This window comes from Apus apus, chromosome 5 (genome assembly GCF_020740795.1).
Source record: "Apus apus isolate bApuApu2 chromosome 5, bApuApu2.pri.cur, whole genome shotgun sequence".
NCBI classification, from domain to species: Eukaryota; Metazoa; Chordata; class Aves; order Apodiformes; family Apodidae; genus Apus; species Apus apus.
Genome location: NC_067286.1, coordinates 682153 through 703766, shown reverse-complemented (window position 1 = coordinate 703766; position 21614 = coordinate 682153). Strand labels below are relative to the sequence as shown.

Genomic DNA, 21614 nt, shown 5'->3' with positions numbered 1-21614 from the left:
AGTCCTGCCCAGCCCCGCGGCTCCTCCCGCGGCTCCTCCCGCACAGCCGGGCAGGAGCACGTTCCCCCTCGCAGCCGCTTCTTCGGCCGGGGAGGAAGATTAGAAAGATGTTTCTTTTCAATATAGAAAAGAATTCGCAACTGCGAAGGGGGAGACAAAAAAACATTCTTGAGCCGAGGGGACAATATTGTGCGAGGGGGGCCCGGGGGCAGCGGGGATTACAGCAGCCGAGCCCGGGGCCGCTCCTGCACCTGCTGCGCGCTGAAAGGCCGATGCTGAGCAACAAGCAGCTGATCCTGAGGCCCAGTTGTCAGCCTGAAAGGGGGGAAAGGGAAAAAAAGGCTCCGCTCAGGGCGTCCGCCCAAGGCAATGGCAAGAGTCCCACCCTTGGGCCGGGGGGAGCGGCGGGGACAGAGGAGCCGCGGTGCGGGGCTGGGATCCGAAGGGCTTGGGTTGGGAGGGACCTTCAGCATCACCCAATCCCACCTCCTACCACGGGCAGGGACACCTCCCGCTCGACCGGCTCGCTCCAAGCCCCGTCCAGCCTGCCCTTGGACACTTCCTTTGCTCCCCAGTGCCCCTGAGACCCCTGAGCTGCCGCTGGCAGCCCCGAGGGTCCCTCCTCTGTCCCCAGCGCGGGGTCAGGAGCGGAGCATCCCTGGGGGGCTGGCAGGGGCGCCGGAGCGACCCCCAGGCCTGGGGATCCCTCCCCTCCTGCTCTCTGCTTTACCCCGGGACAGGGGTGCGACGGAGGGAGGTTTTGGGGCGCTGCAGATCTCCCTCCCTGGGGAGGCAGAGACAAGGGGAGGATTCAGAAGCCGATTAAAAAAAAAAAGTCACACACACACACACAAAAAGCTGTGAAGCGCAAAAATACCGCCACGAGTTTCACCAGATGCCACCTCCAGGCCGTTACTCGCAAGGGCAGGGGTGGCATCGAGCCCCCCACACGCAGGTTGCCTGGGGGGGCAGGACAGCAGCCTCCCTCAGGGAGACGGGACTCGGAGCGGGAAGCTCTTGGGATCCCGGGGAATAAACTCCATGGCAGCGGCGGGTTTGCCAAGCTACTCTATTTAACCCTGCCAGGTAAACGCCTTCCCCACGGAGCCGTGCTGGAAGGGTGACTTGCCCAGGGTCATCACCGTTGCCTGTAGCAGAGCAACAAAAAGAGGTGGGTTCACCAGTCACAGGCATTTTTTACCCATTCTCGATGTTAAAAAAAGCAGCCAGGTGCTGCTGCGGCTGGATTTGGTGTTGAGCCATCGACTCTTCTTAACGCCTTTCTCTGGGACACTAGAAAGCTCTTTAATGCTCAATATATTCTCCCTGCAGGTGCTTCTGTATCGTAATGAAACCCCCTCCCCACGCCCCAGCGGATAACCCAGCCGGGCTGAGCTCCAGAGCATCTTGTGATGCAGCTTCTTCTCCAGCATCCAATCAGCCCTTCCTGGCTGCTCCCTCACTGCAGCCCCATCCCCAGCAGCCCTTCTGAACCCCGGGCTCCCACTGCACCCACTGCAGGGGCTGTCCTGGGCTGGGATCGAAATCAGCCCCAAATCAGCCCTAAATCAGCCCTGTCTCTTCTCCCTGATGATCGAGGTGGGAGAAAGAGGCAGAAAACCCTCAGAGCTGCCAAAACATAATTTAAGAAAAATCTGAGCAGGGATTGCCGGCGGGAGAGTCACTGTTGTCATTAGACCAGTATCTTTAATGGCTGCATCCCTTGTTCTGCCTGTGCCCAAAGAGCTAATCCCAAGTGATTACAATGGACAATGTCATTTAAATCAATTATCTCTCCATTCAGAGCTAGCCAGCCTCTCCTTCCCTCACTGTACATCCACGAGCTCCATAATTTATTCATCCTGGGCTGCACTTAAACATCTGCTCCGGTGCCATTTGAGTTTGGCAGAGCATTAGCTTTAAAATTTTATGAAACACAGTGCAGGTGGCAAAGTCAGAAATTAAAGATTATAATCACGGCAGGGAAGGGCAGGGAGAGACAGGAGACAAGCTCCTGGGGGTTTCCTGCCCATCAGGTGCACAAATCACACCTTTCCCCCCATTTTTCCATTTCTGAGAGGCCGGGAGGACCTGTACATCCCCGCTGCGCTCGGGTGGGTGCTGGAGGCAGCAGGAGAGCACCCTGAGCTCACTGCTCCGGGGCTTTGGCTGCTTCACCATCACCGCTGCAGGAATCTCCTGGCACGGGGGTTGTTCGTGGTGCGTGATTTGCCCACAGACCCTCTGCCCGCCAGGAAGGCTCCTTTTCCTGTTTTTCTTTCCACAATTTTTTGGTAGGCTTCTCATGCCATCCTCCTGCCCAGCCCTACAAACGGGAGGAAGGGGGCGGCGCTGGAGCCCGTGTCACTGTCACATCTCCAGCCCCAAAAGCAGGGACGTGGGGGCTGCTCGGCTCACGTGTAAAGAGGAAGGTGACGGGGTTATAAAGCTGCTCTTTGGTGGAAATACGAGGGGTGGGGGGTGTGTGTATGTAAATCTATTCAAGCCCACGGAGTATATAACAAGGTGATAAAAAGCAGCCAGGGTGGGTTTGTCAAGAAGAGACCACATCCAACCTCTCTGATTTCCCTCTTTGGTGAGGAAACCTGCACCCGGAGCAGGACAGTGGCCCCAGGTCCAGGTTTTTGGGGACAAGGCAGGTCCAGCAGCTGCTGGGATCAAACAAGGGAGGACTTATCAGCGTTGCTGTTCTCAGGTGGGGTTAGTGTGTCCTGCCTGGGGGGAGGTCACACCACCAGCCCCTCGCACCCAGAGGCATCCTCAGCATCCCAGGGGGTTATTTTCAAGGGGACTTCTGTACCGTAGGAGTCTCTTCTCCACGCAGGTGAAGCGCAGGGTCGGCAGGGAGAGCCAGGGCTGAGTCCTGGGCAAGGAGCCTGCTGGGGACATGGGGACCAGTGGGACCTGGACTGGGACGAGTGGGGCAGGCTGCAAATAGGGCAAATCCAGCAGAATTGTCAGTATCTGAGGACTCTGAAGTACAAAGCTCGGCGCCTGCGGAGCCCTCCAGCAGAGCCGGGCTGGCTCGGAGCTTCATTTCCCGTGCAGGGAACAGCTCCCTCCAGCCTGGCGCCTCCGTGCACCCAGTGATTTGCAACTTCCCCGGTTAATTGCCGATTCCTGTAAGTTCCCCGGGTTAATTGTGGTGTGCAATCCAAGGGCAGCCTTCCCTTCGGGAAGGGTCTTCTCCTACCTGTGCTGGCAGGAGCAGCAGGGCTGGCCCGGGGCCATCGCATCATCCCCATAGCAACAACCAGGGAGGCTGCAAAGGGAGAATTATGACTTTGTTCCCCGTTCTGGCACGAGGAGAAGCTGGGCTTTACAGGATTAGGCAGATCCCAGCTCAAACATCCAGGGTAACACTGAGGGGAATCATGAATAGTAATAGCAGAATAAATGGCTTTTGATATAAGGCTCTGTCCAAACAGTGCTAAGAACCCACCTTATTGGAACGTGGTGGATACTGACATGGTTCCCATGCTAAGTATGGAGCCTTTGGGGTTATTTGAGCTTGTCAAGACCTGTGTCCACACAAACCTGGACTTGGCAGAGCCTCCTGAAAGCAATTCTTGAGCACTCTGGTCCAGCAATTCCACTAGCCTGCACCATCCAACCCAAAACGTTTTGCACATCATGGATTGTTTTGCCCAAACCAGAGGATTCGTGGTGAGGTTTTGAGGTGGGTCTTCTCCAACACCATCACCCCATCCATGTCCAGCACAGGGTCTCCACCAGCACCTTGGCTTGCCCACCTCTGCCGAAAAAACCACCCTGCCCCTCTTGCTTTCCACGTTCTCCATTTTCCCCTCCTCTCCCCTCTCTCTTTCCCTCTCCCTCTCCTTCCCCTGCTCAAGCCCTCCTCTTTTGCCATTTTTCTCCCCTGTTTCTCAAATAAAGCTCCTTCCCCTCATTTTTACCTTTTCCCCTCTCTTTTCTCTCCCTTCCAGGCCATGCTCATCCCCTGCCCACCCTCTCTCATCCCCCTGGGCACGGGGGGCTGCTGCTGCCCACCCAGGGCACATCATTAGCCCAGCTAATTGCAAACCCTCTACACCCACCACCAGAACAAACGAAAACAACCCTCCACAGCAGCCCCAAATCCCCGAGTGCTCGTGATTTACTTCCTACGGGAGCCGCCATCCCTGGACAAACCTCCCTCTGCTCCCGACTCTTCCCTTCTGAGTTGGTGTTCGTTTAAGCCGCCCCTTGGGGACCCTGGCTCTGTGCAGACTGCAGGGATTTAGCCCCAGGGCGGATGTTAATGCTGACAGGATTTGTCCAGCTCAGCTCCAAACCTCCCTGGAAAACTTACTCCTCTTAACTCCTCCACTGCTCTCCAGGTACCTGAGCTACAGCCACCAAAGGATGGAGAGGCAGATGCTCCACAGCATCCACACGAGCTTCAAAATGTGGATGCTGAGCCCGTACTCACCCCTGCCACCCTCGGGGCTGAGCAGAGGTTGATAGGTGATGTGTGGGTTTTCCTTCTCCACTGAGACTCTGTGATTGTCCCCACGAGGCTTTGGGAGCTGCCTCGGACCCTTCCACCCAGGGAGGTGATGCTCCCTCCTCCTGCTGCTCTGACCGCCAGGAAATAAGGAGTGAAAAAAACAACCCTTAGGCCTGAAAACATCTCCAGGTGGGACAGACGTCGTGGAGCCAGCATCCTTGGGACCTCGGGGAAAGGTGAGGATAAAACGTCCAGGAATTACATTTTATTCACATTAAAGAAAAATAAGTAAGTGAACAAATGGTTACAAGGTTGAACCAAACCTTCAGATTTGGAGACTGGGGGATCGACAATGAGCCTGCGGTGGGTGCCCACCTTCACTACAGCCCAAGCAGACGGGCTGGATGGTTGTCAGGTGCTGACCAGCTCTTGATCCCACCTCCCCCTGAGCGGCTGCCTCAGGAAAACCAGCGGGATCCCATGACAGCCGCCGGGAAAAGCCCCCCGAGGGCCCTGCCCGGCTCTGCCAGCGCTGCGGACACGGAGCTGCTGGGTGCTGGTGGGCGCAAGGCAGGAACCCCCCTCAGAGCCCACCCGGAGCTTCTCTGCTCTGGCCTCTGCGTCTGAGTCCGGGCTCACTGTCCCTGCCCCGGGAGATTTCCCCCTCTCAAAAGAAAAAAAAAAGAAAAAAAAAAAAGGGAAGATCTTTAGAAGAGAAACTTTGTTCGCCCGAGACGTTGGGGTAACAGAAGCCACCCTGGCCCCACCTCCCAGCCCCGGGGGGCAGCGCAGCCCCCGCTCCCGGCCCCGCTCCCGGCCCCGGACCGTCCCCGCCGGATCCGGTTCCGCCCCTTCCCCTCTTTGTCCCGGCTCTCCCCGCCCCGGGCTCCGACACCTCCCCGGGGCCCTTCCCGGCGGCCGCGGGACCCACCGCCCCGGTCCGTTCCTGCCCGGAGCATCCTCTGCCCGTTCCTGCCCAACATCCTCTCCCCGCCCCCTTCCCGAGCATCCTCTCCCCGTCCTTGCCCAACATCCTCTCCCCATCCCTGCCCAGCACCCGGGCTGCCGTGGCCCCCTCGCAGCAGGGAGAGGGTCAAAGAAGGGCCCCAGCCCCTCGGGGCCGAGGGGAGCAGGGAAACCTTGGCTGGGCTCCATCATTGCAGCTCCTGCATCAGGATTTGGTTTGTTTACAATTGTTCTGGAGATACACACCTGAAATGGTGCAGATGCTGTATTATTGGCACTGAGACAGAGAGAGATGATAGATAGATAGATAGATAGATAGATAGATAGATAGATAGATAGATAGATAGATAGATAGATAGATAGACAGATAGACAGATAAACACCCTGCACTCCTGGCATGCCACACTGGCCAGCTGAGCTCAGAGCCCCCAGGTGAAGCTGGACTCACCCATTTGCACTGACAAATCTTCTCCCTGCCAGATGTCATTGCAGCAGCCCAGAGCATGAACCAGCCCAGGAGCCAGGGCTGTCCTGGGGCCCCGTTGGCTTCATGTCACTGACACCAGCAGCTTCTGGGCAGGGGTAAAGAGATGGCAGTCGTGCCATTTGTGAGGGGAATTGGCAGCTGTGACTCTGACGTGACATTTGCCTTTGGAAACGTGACAGACCTGCTCACAACAGGCATTCAGATTTCCATATCACTCCATATTTAAACTGCACTGACTTCACTTGCCTTTTGTGTTCATTTTATAATGTTTTGGGTGTTGTTTTTTTTTTAAATCACCTCAGCAGTGGCCTGCAAATGCTCTCTTTAGCATTTTCCTCCCTGGTTACATATAAAACCATTTCAGAAGGGCTCCAACCTCAGCGTTTCACTTTTTCCCGCCATGTTTAAAAGAAAAAGGAGGAAAGTGAGTTTCCCAGCTCATCCCAGACTTGATCAGGATGTCTGGTGAGTATATTCCTGCTGGATGATCTGCAGAAAGGCTCCTCTTTGCAGAGGTGAGTGAGGAAGGAGGTTAAACATCTGCTAATTGGAACACCTGAAAGGGGTGGGTAACAAACGAGCCCAGGAACGGCTCATGCTGCGCGTCTGGGAGTTGGGGTGTGTGCCCAGGAAGGAGTCGTTTCTGATGGAAACACAAACCCCCAGCAAACCCCCCTCAAATAAAAAATAAAAAAAGACCTCTGAGTGTCTTTATGGGCTACCAGCTGATATTCTTCATAGAGCAGGGAGTGGCAGGCAGAGCCCCAAAAGCCTGGGATGTGCCTGGCATAGCTGGGTTTGCCCCATCTTGGCCTTTGCTGGTGGTATGTTATATATTTCATGTCAGGTATCCCATTCCTCCATAACAGGACAAGCAGAGCCTTGGAAGATTCAGGGCAGAAGTTCCTCAATAAAGCAGAAATGTGCCCAGAAATGTGCCAGATCCCTTCAGGCTCACCAAGATGCAGGTGAGTGTCCTCCAGGATTTCTCTCACCCAAACCAGGGAGCTGGCTACCTTGGTACTGGAAAACTGGGACAAATTGTCTGGAAGCAGCTTCACAAGCCTGGCCAGCAAGAGGTGCCATGCCTTGGGAGCTGGAACACTCTTCTAACCAAAAAAAGAGACGCTACTGGTGCTGTCATGGGACAGGCTGCAGTGCCCATGCCTGCGGGAAGGTTCGGTGCAGCACCACTCCCCTGGACAAGGGGGCTTGCCCCTCGCCCCGCTGAGCAGCAGTGGGTGCTTTGCTGATGCTCCCAGCCCCAGAGGCAATACAAAATCCAGAATCCACCTTGGGGTGAGTTTTCCAGTGGTGAGGAGAGAGTTTCAGCCCCTTCCAGTAGCCCAGATGTGCTCCCCCGGGGCAGCACCCGCTGCTGCCTCAGAGGCTGCCCAAGGGCTGCTGCTTCACACCCTGTTTTATTGCTGAGCAAAGAGCTGCTGCCCTCCCTTCCCCCAGGATCTCAGCCTGGGAGTGGTATGGATCAAGGTCCAGAGGGAACCAGCTCTCTGGAGTCTCTCCAGCAAGCAGCCTCCAACAGGCTGGCCAGCCTGCGAGCATCTCCTTGGAGAAGAACTCCAAACACCTTCAAAATGCCCCTTGGCCAACTTTTCCCTGACTCTTTGGTGCCAAGGGGGTGTTTGGGCTTCAGATTCTCATGGTAGGAACCTCACAAGCTCCAACACCAACTCTGGACCCCTGAAGTGGTGTTTGTTCTGGCTGATTTTGTTCGTGGTGTTGTTTAGTGGATCTGGCTCTGCTGCTCCGTGAAGATCCTCACACCCTGCATCAGGTGGGGCCTCCACAGGTCACTGGAGGTGATGGGGGAGTTAATTTTTCCCATGCCAAGGCACCCCCAGGTGCTTTTCCATGTGCCTTTAGCCTCAAAGCTTCAGCACTGAGGACCCTCCAGAGTGAGGGGCTGAATGCAGCTCCATGGTGGAGGCACAGGGGGTTGTGTGCTGAAAAAACTGATCTCCAGGACCACCAGCCCCACATTTGCTCAGTTTCCAACCAGACTGTGGTACAACTGCTCACATTAAACCAACATCCCCCCCACCAACGAGGGGGAAGAGCTGGGTGAGCTCCTTTTTAAATCTCTGCACGTGTCTGGAGCTTGGTGTGGAGTGAAGAGTGGCAGGGAATCTGTCGAGCAAGAGAGCCCTGGGGTCACTATAAAACACTTCTGGGGCTGAATTGCTTCATAAAGACTGAGTCTTTGCTCAGAAAGCCCGAAGAACTAATCCCTGAGTGAGAGTGATCTAGAGATAAACACTCCCCCGGTGTGCTCAGCAGGGGAAACTCGGCAGAATAAGGAAGGTGGGGAAATATGGTCCCCAGTCTCCATCAAGGCACCAGGATTTCTGAGGACACAACGTGCAAAGCCCCTGAATGGGTTTTCTTGGAGGCTGAATAAACACCCCCAGCCGCAGGCTCTTGATGTAGCTGCTCTTTTAATTCTGTGAGTGCACCCTGGAGGAGCTGCACTGCCTGGGCTTGGACCTGGAGGGAGAATCAGCTTTTGTGCAGACACCAGCTGAGCAATGCCCCATTCCAGAGGGTTTCTATTTCACATGGTCATGGTGCAACAAATGCAGATGGATGCAGACTGGGCTGGAAACTAGAAACTCCAGGGAACCTCCTAACTACCCTCCCTGCTGCACTTCCAGGGCACAAATCCTGGCAGGCTCTCCTCACCTTTCTGAGGAGATTTAATAGACCAGAGTCTCATGTGGATTGGATTTCATTATTTCCACAACATACACTACAGATGCCACCACGAAGTATTATCATAAATAATTCAGAAAAAGCTACAAATGATAAAATAAACGAGCAAAGTCCATTCTGAGAAGCATGATGATCCTTTTTTGTCTGTGCTTCTTTTGCTCGGGCACTAATTCACAACTCCAGTCACCTGCAGCTGGATTCACCACAGCCTGATGAGGTTCTGCACAACAGCATCTTGCAAGGACTCTGAAAGCTTGGGTAGCAAAAGGGGCTTTTTCTCCAGAGGTCACAAAATTCTTGGCCAGCTCGTAATATTTGAGACAGCTTTTGTGGGCACTAGCCTTGAGGGTGATGACACTTGTGTCAGGTTGGAGAATGCAGCCCAGTTTGATACTGGTGTGAGTCAGAGCAGAAAGAGGAAGGGGGATTTGCCTCAGCAGCTCAAACCACTTGGTTATTAAACCAAGAGTCCTGAGGGCTGAAGGCAAAGTGCTCCTCAGTGCCCTGGAGCTCACACAGGAGTGCCTGTGGGGAGGGCAGGGATGCTCTGGAGCACCACATGATCCCACTGTGTTCCTTTGGCTCCTGACCCCATGGTTTTGGGATGTGGGTGCTGGGGCTGGTGCACACAGGGGTCTGACTCCCTGTTCAGCTTCTCCTGCTGTTTCTGCTCTGCCCTGAGGCTCCCTCACCTGCCCCAAGGTCGTGCCTGGCCGAGGTGGTGGCATAAGCAGAGTAGGTGGCTGTTGAGCTGCTGGTGCAACACCTGGAGTAAGCAGAACAATCGAGATCTTCTCTGTTTTCAGCAGGAGGAGCCAGAGCCAGGGTGCAGAGGAGCCAGCTGCAGGGCTTTGAAGAGCTGCCACCCCTGCCCTCCCTCTTCCCCCGAGATGTCACCTCCCTGGTGGCCCAGCCAGCAGAACAGGTTGGTTAAAGCAGCCACCCCGGGGGAGCAGAGACACGTCCCTTCTGCTGGGGAATGTCACCAGCAGGCCCTGTGCTGCCACGGGCTCCCACCCACCTGAGGGACATGCAGAGAAGGGGGCTGAAGTTTTTTTCCTAGTGATGCAGCTGCTTCCTATGGAAATCCAGATCGGCCGAGCTGGTGCCCTCGGGATTTCTCCTTCGGTTTCCTGGATCAGCAAGGAAAGCAGCCCCTGCTTTGAGCTGCAAAAGCAGCCATGGGTTTGCTGCCAGCTCCCCCCTGCCCTGAGCCCAGTGCCCAGCCGGGGGGTGCAGGGGGGCTGTGGGGGGCTGCAGCCCCCCGGGTGCGGCAGCAGAGGCAGCTGCTCCCAGCCCAGCCCCAGCCCTCGGCGCAGATGGCCACGTAATTACTGTTTGCTTTCCCATCCTGTCTTTTTTTGGGACATGTGTTTTGCGTTCGGGCTGCTCCAGCCTCCCTGTTTTTGTGAATCACACTTCATAAAATAATGGCTGCCCCGGGAACTCCAGGCAAAACATTTCGCTCTTCCCCTGCTTATGAATTTTTCGCTGCCACGATCCAGCTCATTAAGCCGAGTCCTCGGGTTTAATCCTGTTGCAATGCACTCCAGCACACACCTACCTTCACCTCTGCCCGTGACAACACTTAGGTATGTTCTTAACTCTTACTCCTGTGATCTTCAGCTTTAATTTAATCCAGGTCTCATTTCCTGGCTGTGCTGGTCCCCACCAAACTCATCTCAAGCAGAACTCATTTTCCCTCTGTTTTTTTTTTACTTCCCATCCATACATTGGGCTACTGGTGCTTATATATCCCTCACTGAGGTCTTAAGATGGAAGATGAAATAAGAAATAGAAATCCCCTTCCTTTTGCAGTGCACGTGGGCTGAACTTTGCTGGCACTGCTGCTTGGTAGACAACAGCATCTGATAGAGGCAGCAGCACCTTTTCTCAAACCAAAATAAAGCATAAATTAAACCTTAACAGCAGTTAAACAAAAGCTAAAAAACATGCAGACGATTCCCTGAGCCACACAGATCCAGTGCTCTTTATTGGCTGTTTTTCCAGGTAGGCAATGAGGCCACGTGTGGTACCTCAGCTCTCCCCCAGCCCACATCCCTCCCGGCCTCTTTGGGTGGGAAAGGGGAAATATTTCACCCGACGACGAAGGAGGAAAAGCTGATGTTTAACCTGAAATCTTAAAGGAAGCACCCGATGTGACCACAGCTGGGGTGCTGTGTCCCTAACGCTGACAGCCCCTGGGCTTTTTTGGTGGGATGTAGTTCCAAGGCAGTCACCAGAGCTCCCCCAGGGATTGATGTGACCTTCTGTATCGGCCCCCGGAGCAGGGAGGGAGAGGAGTGGAACCACTGCAAACCATCCCCTTTGCCACCGGAGCCAGCTCAGCACCAGCACTTCTTGTGCTGAGCCGCGGGGTGGGATAACTCTGTGCTGAGCCGCGGGGTGGGATAACTCTGTGCTGAGCAGTGGGGTGGGATAACTCTGCTGCTGTGGGTTTGGGGACGTTTTCCTGCTGCCGGCCCGTCTGGGGACCCGCCTGGGGCAGGAGGGAAGCGCAGGGGATGCAGCTGACACCTGCCCGAAGCACGGGAGGCTTCTGCAGCCGGTCGTGGCACCGCCAGCAGCCCCGGGACGGCGGGACGGGGATCCTGAGCAGCGGGATGTGTCTGAGCCCCGGCCGCGCGCCCGCGCTCCCGGACGGGGCGGCCGCAGCTCCTGCCCTCGCGTTTGCTCCCTGCTCTTTCGCGCAGCCGAGGCCTTCCCGGGGCCCGGCCGAGGAACCAGTCGGTGCGGGATCCTCCGGGCTGCTGCAGATTGCTGTTTGCAGCCCGTGAGCCTGCTCGGGTTAAGCCTGCTGCCCAAGTTTGCCGTGGCTGCGTGCGGGCTGCTGCGGGCCGGGAGGCTCAGCCCGCGGGTGCCGAGGCGTGCGGGAACCTTCGGGCTGCCCTTCCCGGGGTGCCCGCAGCCCCTCGCGAGCACGGGCACCCTGCAGCTCAAGGCTTCCCTTCCCTGTCCTTGCAGCATTGCTGGGGAATTTTGGTTTTATGTATTTATTTCCTCTTCTTCGATTTTTTTCCTGAGACTCCTTAGATCTCCCCACAGCTGTTCCCGGAGGTGGGAAGAGCCCCGAGTCGCCCGGGGGGGCGGGCACGATGCAAACACCCCTTCTCTCCCAGCCTGGGCTGCTTGGTCTGCGGGGGGCTGGGTGGTCCTGGGGCTCCTCCCCAGCCTCTCCACTGTGACACTCCCGTGGGACCAATCAAGCTTTTATTGCTGAAATGAAGAGTCAAGAAACGCAGAGCTCCTTTTCCCCCGGCAGCCCAGGGTTTACTGGTGAAATCCTCTTTTCCCTCCCTCACCTTTCAGCACTGGATCGGTTTTGCATCTTTCCCCTCCCGATAGCTGGTAAGATGAGGGGGTGCAGTGAGAGAAATTCTGCTGCTACCCGGACCGTGCTGGGGCTGCCCCAGCTCCTCCTGCAGTTGTGGGGCTTCACAACCTCTTCTGAAAACGGGGGCGACCTCAGCAAGTCACTGCCATAGCCCAGACAAGGAGATGGGGAGCGTGGTCACAGCAGATCACTGCTCTGCTGCCCTTCAGTTCAGCAGAGCAGCCCTGGATGTTGTCCTTTTCCCAAGAGAGAGGCCAGAAGTTGGGGTAGGAACATCTCCTGTTGGGGCTTTGGTGGCTTGTTCTTCCCAGCTAAGGAGGAAGAACACGTCTCTGTGTCTCTATGCTGACAGGTTGAAGAACAGCAGACACAAAGCCATATTGTTCTGTGACCAGCAATTAGCTGGATTTTTTTTTTCCCCCTGATCCCTTTGAGAAAGGGACAAGGAAAGGCCCCACTTCAGAATAAATCAATTTCTCCAAAGGGAAGGAGCTCTGCAGATTATTTTGTTGTGCTTTCCACCTTTGCACAGCTCTAGAGCACACAGCCCTCCATCCTCAACCCATCCGTGTACTCCTGTCCCCAACACCTGGGAGCAGGGAGGTGGCCTCACCTCCACCTTCACCAAAAAGCAGCCGTGAAATGCCTGATATTTATCCTTAAAGTCCAGCATTCTTTCTGCCCTGAGGATTTGCCTCCTGGGTGCTGGGAAGCTGAAGGTTTCTTGCTGGTTTGCTGGGGTGGCAGGATGGCTTCAGCTACGTCTAACCTGCCCCAGACACAGGGGTAGGAATGGGTTGGGGGCTAATGAAGAGCCGATAATTAAAGTGTGGGGTTCCTTCATGTGCCCTGGTTCCTCATCAAGTGCATGAGCTCACTGTGTGAGGTATTTGGCACCTATTCTGTCATCCCACAAGAGCAGGGAGGATTTTAGAAACAGCTTCAGCAGGCAGCAAAGATCAAGGCTTCAGGATCGAGGTCTCCATGTCCCTGCCTGGACAGCTTCTCCTCCTCTGGGGAGAGAAAACCTCCACCCTGCTGCAGCCACTGGCAGGCCTTTCCTGGGGGTGTTTATCTGAGCCTTGGTGCAAATGCTTTATCTCCAAGCAGCTCATTTCAGTCACTCTTGGTTTTCTTCTTGCAGCCTGGTCAGGAGGAGCTCCAGGCAGGAGGTTTTTGGCAGCCTCTTTGCAGCAGAGCCTTGAGGGGCTCTGAGCCACTTCCCATGCAAAAAATCATTGTATCTACACAGTGAACATCACAGCAGCAACGTACATGTCCTGAAACTTTACAGTTTACTGTCACTTCGTTTTCCTGCTCCAAAATCAGTCCCAGTTATGTCAGTTAGTCGGGGTGGTTGATTTCTAAAGTCTAAGGGGTTTGCTCTGTGCTGCCCTGGAGTGTAAGTCACCCTGGTGCTCAGCAGTGTGCTAGTTACCTCCTCGTGGTTGGGGCTCACAGAAGAGTGGAGGGCTCTGCTGAAAATGTCATTTTTAGGGAGCACCTTGTGGCACTTCTTGAGCACCTGGTGGTGCTTGGCTGTGTTCAACAGAGACTCTGAAAGCCTCACCCAAAAGCAGAATTTCTACATGGCAGCCCCTGAGGGAAGCAGTGAAATGGTGTAACAGTTTTTAAGGAGAATTGCTGATGCCTCTGACAGACTGCACTGTAAAGCATGGGCACAGTCCCCAGGGACAGTCTCATTAGTGACATCCAGGAGGCATGCCTACTTTTCCACCTCTCCTGGGCACGTAATGTGTTTCCTAACTTCTCACTTGAGAACGATCTGGTGGTGGTCTCATGAACACTCCCCTGCATGAGTGGTTTCCCATTTGAATCCTGCCTGAACAGCCAGGAAAGCTGATTGTTCAGTCCCGTCTGAGCTCAGAGGATTATATTCCAAGCATGCTGAAGCAGGGGAGCTGCTGCCATGGGAAGGTGCAGAGGCTGCTGCACGTTGCCCTTGTGGGCTTCCCGGGCTGTAGCTGTTCAGGTTATTTAGCTCAGTTGTTTTCTGCTGCATCACCAATGGTTGGGATTTGTTTCAGGCAGGCTGCTGGTTTGCTGGTGTGTCACACTCAGATGCAGTGCTCCTGCTGGGATGGCTGTGCCAAGCTCTGACCCTCCAGACAGGCCTCCTCTTGGCCCAGGGTGCTCCAGAAACACGATGGAGAGCACAGTTTATCTGCCCATGCACCATGAGGTGCAGTTCAACTGGGCAAGAAGGAAGCACTGACCCCTTTTCCTCCGTGTGCTGCCCAGCCTGTGGTGTCCATGGTGAGACCTGGTCACTGTGTGGGAGCAGCAGCTGCTCAGACCTCACAAATCCTGACTTGGATTGATCACTCGCCTTGCAGACAGAGGAAAGAAGAGAAACTTCAGCTTTGAACTTCAGATATAAAGGAAACCACCCATTTTTTTGGAGTAAGCATCTCCACATACCTGAATTTTCCCTTGATCTTTGCCCATGTAGGATCTGGGTCCTGCAAAGCTCATACCAGTGGCTGCTCTTGCTCTTGCTTGTGAGGTCCTCATGGACCAAGGACCACAGGAGCAAGGCAGGGAAGTACTTCAGCCCCCCAGGTTTCCAGCAGTTCAGTTGTATTTCAGGCAGACCCTCGAGGCTTGAGGGGTTTAACTCATTGTGTGTATTTTTCTCTCCTGCTGCACTTGGGGTTGTTCATCCCCTGCTTCTCAGAAGCTTGCTAGGTTAAAAGGAAACAGGACAAACAAAACACTCTGCTCTGCAAGGGACGGACTTCAGAGGTAGGGGACCGTGGTCCTGCCAAAGATAGCACATCGGTGACCAAAGAGCTGCCGAGGCTCGCTGTTAAACCCGTTTTTCAGGAGAACAGGGCGAGCTACAGATGCTCTCCGGGTCGGGAAGGAGCCGCAGTCGCTGCCCCCACCTCGGGCCTGGTGGCGGAGCCCGTGTGGGCACGGCACGGCCCGGGGGGAACGGGCGAGACGGGGAAGGCACCCGGGAATTCCCTGCCGGCACTTCCCTCCTCCCCGAGGAGCGGGGCACTTCACCGATGCCGCGTTACGGGGCTTCTCGGGGGGGGAGAGCAACCACCTGAGGAGGGTCTTTGCCCTTTCCCGTGCGCGCCCACGGGCCCCCCGAACCCCTGCGCCTTCCCCTCCCGCCCGGCTGCCCCCCCCCGGGCGCTGCCCCCCCCCTCTCACCCCTTGTCTGCCTAAACCCCTGCGCGACTTCCAACTCCCGCACAGTTTGGAGGCGGGGGCTCGGTTTACCGGGACACACACCCAGACCACGGGGGAGCCCCGCGGGGCCGGGGCGGGGGGGGGGGGGCCCCAGCTGGGGTCACCCCTCTGGGCCGGTAAAACCGGCTGTGGGGTCTGCAGGCGTCCCGGGGAGCTGGGGCTGAGCCGCTGGAACCCGCCGGTGGTCGCCGCTCCCCTCGGGGGGGGGGGGGGGCAGCTCGGCGCTGACAGGAGAGCGAGGGGGCCGCGCCTCACGTGTGTGTGTGTGTGTGTGTCCCCTCTCCCAAACCCCGTCCGGTGAGGAAACCGCCAGGCTGGGGGGCTCCCCCCGCACCCCCGGCCGGGCCCGGTGCCCCCCGGGGGGATGCGGGGAGGGGGGGGGGGGGGCGCGGCGCGGGGCAAGCGGGGCGTGGGGGGGGGGGCGGCGGGGGGCGGGGCCGCGCGCGGCCATTGGCCGGTGGCGGCGGGCAGGGGCGCTGGCGATTGGGCGCGGCGGGCGGGGGAGCGGGCGGCGATTGGCTGCGGACGAGGAAGCAGGAAGGAGGACGGAGGGGCGAGCGGCTTGCGGGGAGTTCGCGGCGGCGGCGGCTCCTCCACCGCCCCCCCCCACCCCCCCCCACCCCACACCGCCCCTTCCCTCCCTCCCCCCCCTGCCCCCCCGCCCCGACCCCCGCCCCCTTCGCGCCGCCCGCCCGGGCCGCGCCGGATCCCCACGGCCTGAGGCGAGGGCGGGCGGCGGCGGCAGCAGCGGGGGCCGCCTCATCCCCATCCCGCAGCCGGGCGGTTGCCGAAGGGAGGAGGAGGAGGAGGAGGAGGAGGAGGAGGCGGCGCTGACGCAGCAGCGTGGAGCCCGGGACTCGGGCGCCCCGGGAGGAGGGCTCCCGGTCGTTGGATCTCTCCCCCCAGACCGGGGCCTGCGGCAGCCCCGCGCCGCGGGAGCGCGCCCCGGTGAGTCCCCACGCGGTCGTGCCGATCGCCGCTTCGTTCCCCTCCGTCCTTTCCCCCCCCCTCCCCGGTAACTCCGGCGGGCCGGGAGCAGGTGCCGTCGCCCCTGGGGGGGGGGGGGGGGGCGTGGGGCCACCGGGAACTTTCCCCGGCGGGGCGGCGGCGGGCGGCTCCGGTGCCGGGAGGGCAGGGCGGGCGAGGCAGCGGGGCCTGGGCGGCAGGTGGGCCGGGCCGGGCCGGGCCGCCCTCAGGTGCGGGCGGCGGTTGGGCGCGTGCGGCGGCCGTTAACTTGCCGGGTCCCGGCGGTTCCAGCCCGAACCCCCCCCCGGGCACGGCGGGTACCCCCCCCCCCGGGGCCAGCCCGTCCGGTCCCGGCGGCTCGGCAGGACAAAGGCGGCGCGGCCGGCGGGTGCCTGACAGGCTGGGGGGTCGGGGGGGGGACGGCAGGCCGCTGGGCCGGGGAAGTTGCGGGGGCCGGAACCGGTGAGGGCCTGGCGGGGGGGCGGGGGGGGTGGGTGGGGGGAAGAGGCCGGTTGCCCCGGGGAAGGTGGAGGGTTCGTCTGAGCATCGCCGGGTTGGGGAGAAACCGCCCGGAGCGTGGGCTGGCGGAGCCGCTCCCCTCCGGTCCCTCGGTGCCCGGGGCCGGGGGAGGGGGCTGGGGTGGCGGCAGCACAGCCGGCTCTGCTCGGGGACAAGTTAGCACGGGTGGGGGGAGATGGAGCTTTGCGGGGGGCGGGGTCCATCAGCCCCTCGCCCGGCCGGCCGTTCAGGGAGCGGGCAAGTTGCGCGCGGGCTGCGGGAGGTGCCGGCGGGGCCGCCCGGGGCGAGCGGGGCTGGGCGGGAGCGCAGGTGCCATCCAGCCTCCCGGGCCGGCGGGGTTCGCCTTCCCAGCACGTCCTACCCCTCTCGCTTGCACTTGCCGCACGTTTGCTTAGCCCTGGCCATCCCTCTTTTCCTGTCGGTAGCCCCGGTGGCCGAGAGCTCGTTTCCTCTTCTCCTTTTGTGTAGCGGTAGCTCCTAATGGAGGCAGCTCCGCTCGCTCCCTCTTTTCCAGCTGCTTCTACAAGGCGCAGGAGCCAGCACATGTGACTGGGCAGATCTCGGCAGACGAGCAAGAGCTGCCCGGGCTCGGTAGCCGGGGATGCCCGGCCCTCTGCCCACCCCGGCCCGGGGCTCCGCGGGGACCCCCTCTCTTTCAAAAGAGCACCCAGAAAAAACTTGAGGGGAATAATAAAAAAAAAAAACCACCCAACACAGAAGCGTTTGGGATCTGTTCTGTTTGGCTTCTCCCCCCTCCTCCCCTCCTTCCACGAGTGCTTATCTGAAAGAGGTTCTGGTTTTGTTTTCAAGAATACAGCTGCCCCTCGTGCTCGCTCTCCATCTGAAGTCAGCATTGTCAGGAGCAGGCGAACCTCAAAGCGAAAAGGCTTTGCTGGGCTTGTGCTTGCCTGCTTAATTGATCTGTCCATCAGTTTGCCACAATTAGAGAGCTCCTGCTCCAGCCTGGTGGGCTCGGTGTGCTCTGTGGTGCTGCGGTTGCCGGGCGGTGTGGGGGGGTCTCGGGTTTTTGTGTTCATGTTTCCAGTCCTGAGGGCTGTGAGAGGTAGGGTGACAGGAGCTGCGTGATGGACTGATGCTTTTGAAATCTTAATGTGATTTAAATACCAGCACACTGCTGGTCGCTTTAACAGAAATATCCTGCTAACATATTCATCCCAAACCATCCTTCACGTTTGTCATGTCCTGGCTACCTGGATGGCTGTCGAGCTTCAGCTGGAGCTGTCTAAATATTTGCTTCCGATGGGAAACTGTGTGCTAGTCTGATTTAACAGGACATTTTGGATTTAAACATTGATTTCTGTTTGTTTTCCTAATGAATTCAGTGCAGCCTTTTAAATGGAGCAGCAGCACAGGCTTCCTGACTGCTGTTCTCCAGCAGAACAGAATTGGCAGCGTGGTGAAGTGTAGCATTGCTTATAGGTGTAAAATTACCTGGAAAATGCCAAACCTGTGGGTGAAAAGAATTCCCTCAACTTTGCGAGAGTGGATCCTTTCTGGATGCTCTGTTTGCTGTGTGTTGATGGTGACAGTTGCACAAAACAGTATAATGCTGCTGAGAGATGTAGCGTTTGGGGAGGAAAACCAGTCACAACCTTGGTCCTGTTTTTTTGGGAACCAGTGAGGTTTTCTGATCCAACTATATCAATTATCTAACATTGGTGCTCTGACCTTCTCGCCAGTCATCTTCATCCCTGTTCTGTCTCTGATCTGAAAGCCTTATTATTTATTTGGGTGGGTTTTTTTTAACCTCTCTGGGCAGGATATGTGAGCTCGTTTTGTTTGCTGTGATGGTGTTAATTGCTGCTGTGTGATTTGGGACTGCACAGACCACGGGACGTGTGTGCTGGGACAGTCTGTGGATATCTGATGTAGATTGTGCTTGGCGATTATTTTGGGGAAATACACCCTTCAGCAAATGCTTTTCTAATGCTACTGCAGCACTGAAAGCAAGCCCTTAGCAGCAAATCTATCCAAAGTAAACAACTGAAAAATAATTAGAATGGTAGGCAGAGGCAGGCTCGCTGTTTGGCATTAAGTTCAGATCACAAGAAGGTGAATGAATGATTGTACCTGGTGCTGCAAAAATGGGAAGATATGCTCAGATATGCAAATATTGCATCCAGAAGGAGCCTTGTGGGGCTCTTTTTGCCCCATCTAATACTCAGTTAACCGTGGCAATACACCCCATGGAAGTAGCCATGGGAACAGCCCCTGTTTTGTGCCCAACCAGCCGAACTAATTAAGTCACAACTATCATATTGTTAATAATACATGAAACAGCAGTTTAGATAACTGGGAAAATACAAAAACTGAAAAATAAACTCCCCAAAGAAGTAGTAAAACTAAAACCAGCTTCAGGCACAAGCTGTGGGCTTTGTGCCATAGGCGGCCGTGGGCCAGGGTGATGGGCAGGGATGTTGAATATTCCCCGGGGTTTTTCTCCCAATCCCAAGGGCTTTCTGACCTCCCAGTTTGGTCTCCTGCTGCACCTCAGGGTGGATTTGCCTGTTCACAGGCAGGTTGTATGTGAGCTGCAGGTAAATGGTTGCATTTGTACCAGATCTGTCTCTGACATCAGGTATTTCCTCCAAGTGCAGAGGCTGGGGAGTGTTTGTACCTGCTGGATGCTAACTGCGTGTAAGGGAAATAAAGAGGGTGTTTTTAGATGGTGCTCAGGTGGGATTGTGCCCTTTACAATTTAACCCTCTAAGCGCTCCTGCTTGCAACCCCCAGACTGGCAACTGGTGTTCTCTAAATGGGGAAAATGCACTTAAAAAGAATACAACTGGTTTCATTTCTTAATACAGAAAGAAATGTGGTTGTATGGGGCAATGTAATAGACCTTTATCCAGTTACTGCCCAGCCTTGGTGTTCTAGCATGAAGCTTTATTGTACAAAAAGCAGAATAGAGTCACAGTGATGATTCAAGTGAGAGTAAAAATCTGTTGGAATAGTAGGACGACAGAAATCTTTGTCTTGCTGTAAAGCAAAATAAGGGACTGCTGTTGTTATTAAAAAGTTAAACTAAAGGATGTCATTAAGAAGAATAAATGGAAATCTGATTTTAAATAATTTTTTTTTCACCTGTTCTATCCCTGCCAGTATTTGTGGCTTTGGAATTTCATTTGTCCATTCCATGTTATTTCTTGTCCTTCAGCGTGGGTGCAAACCCATACGAAGTAGGAAATAGTCTGGAGAGCTGGTGGGGCCAGCTGAGTGAAGTGAGCGACCTGAGCCCTCTTTTAAATTCCCTGCACTATCAACATTGCAGTAATCCAATTTCCAAAGAATATTTCAAGTTAACTGGCAGCGGGAGCTGCTCAGCCAGGGACAGCGGCGCTGCTCTCCGGCCTGGCTAGACCCAACTGAAAAGGAGGGTATCTCCTCTGGAGAAGCAGTTATCTCCCCCACATCCAGCTGACATACATCAAATTGAATGAAATCTTGCAGAGAAGGTGTGTGGTTATTAACTCTGTGCCAGTCACAACCAGGATGAGGGTGGCTGCTGGTTCTTGACAGCCCGCTGAGGCAGCAGCCCCTGGGCTGTGGGGACAGCCCGTCTCTTTCCTCAGCCCCCTAAAACATGTGGGAGTACCTGAGTGATGCTCCCTGTGTCCGGTGGTGTCCCAGCTGTGCCGACACAGACGGGCAAGGTGTGAAGGGCCGTGTGTCAGCTCCCCTGGAGCACAGAGTGTTCAGCACCTCCCAGCTGCGCTTTCCACACCTGGCGCTCTGGGAATGCTGCTTTTAGCACCTTTTTAAACAGCTCTGGCTGAGACTGTAGGCACAGCCTCACTAGTGCTCGGGTGAGCTCCTGCCGAGGACAACTTCCAGCCCTTGGTTTGGCACTTCCTCCGTGGCCGTTGGAATTCCCCAGCATGTTCAGAGCCCGGCATTGGAGAGGTGGTGGCCAAGCTCCGGGACAGGAGCGTGTCCCGTGGCACCAGCCAGGTGTCAGCTTGTCCAGGGGGAGCAGGGAGGCTTGGGGACAGATGCATGTCACGGCCAGCTCCTTCCCCCACCCGAGGGGGAGCTGGATGCAGCCTGGGTGGGCTTGTTTTCCCGCTGCCGTTCCGGGTGCCGTCGTGCAGGGCTGGATGCAGGCGTTTCCACGCCAAGCAGGTGGGCTCCTGCCTGGCTTGGGCATTGAGGAGCGTGGGGATGTGTGTTAAATGTGTTTTGTTCAGGAATAAGATGGTGTTTCAATACGGAGCTGCCAGTTGGTGTATTCCTCGTGTCCCAGTTCTCTGGAACAAAGGTGTGACTAAACAAGAAAATGATGGGTTTTATATTTACTTCCCCCCCCTGCTTTGTAAGCCACATCACAGGAGTGCTTGCTGGCACCCATTGTTCTTCAAGCAGATTTTGGAAGGGCTTTCTCATGCTCAGCTTTGAAACCAGACAGCTTGCCCAGCTCAGCAGGCTTGATTCTTTTTTTTAATAAAAGATCTTGGCTTTTATTAACTGCATGTGTATCAATATTTCAAATTATTTACGATGCTCTTAGAAATAAAAAGGAGGCATTTTCCTAGCACTGATTTGAATAAAGCCGCTTTGCTGGCAGCTGATTTTATTATTTTATTTTTTTTTCCCCCCCAGCATCTGAATTATCACCCTTTAAATAAAATTGCAGTGCTGGAGAAGCATCGAGATCCGTGGGCATCGCTGAACCGCTCCATCCGTGCACCAGGCATGGCCTTCTATTGTTCCTGGCCGTGGCCTGTGGGAAGCACTGAGCACAGCAAGCTTGAGCCTGCTGCAGGCAGCACAGCTTATCCTCTGCTCAGCTGCTTTCTGCCTTGGAGTGCCTGCAGAATACCTGGAAGAGGCTTAAATTGACGGGGAAGGGAAGAAACGACGAGTTGCAGGCGTGT

At 56.3% G+C, this 21614-nt stretch overlaps 1 protein-coding gene across 1 annotated transcript in view; it reads left to right on the top strand.

The window, feature by feature from the left end:
* The first annotated feature begins 16021 nt into the window (after window positions 1–16021).
* The window catches only part of BAHD1 (bromo adjacent homology domain containing 1), a 35005-nt gene continuing 29412 nt past the window's right edge, over window positions 16022–21614 (top strand). The window contains exon 1 of the mRNA XM_051620755.1: window positions 16022–16182. The gene's annotated coding sequence lies outside the window, so the exon portion shown is untranslated. The remainder of the gene's footprint in view (window positions 16183–21614) is intronic.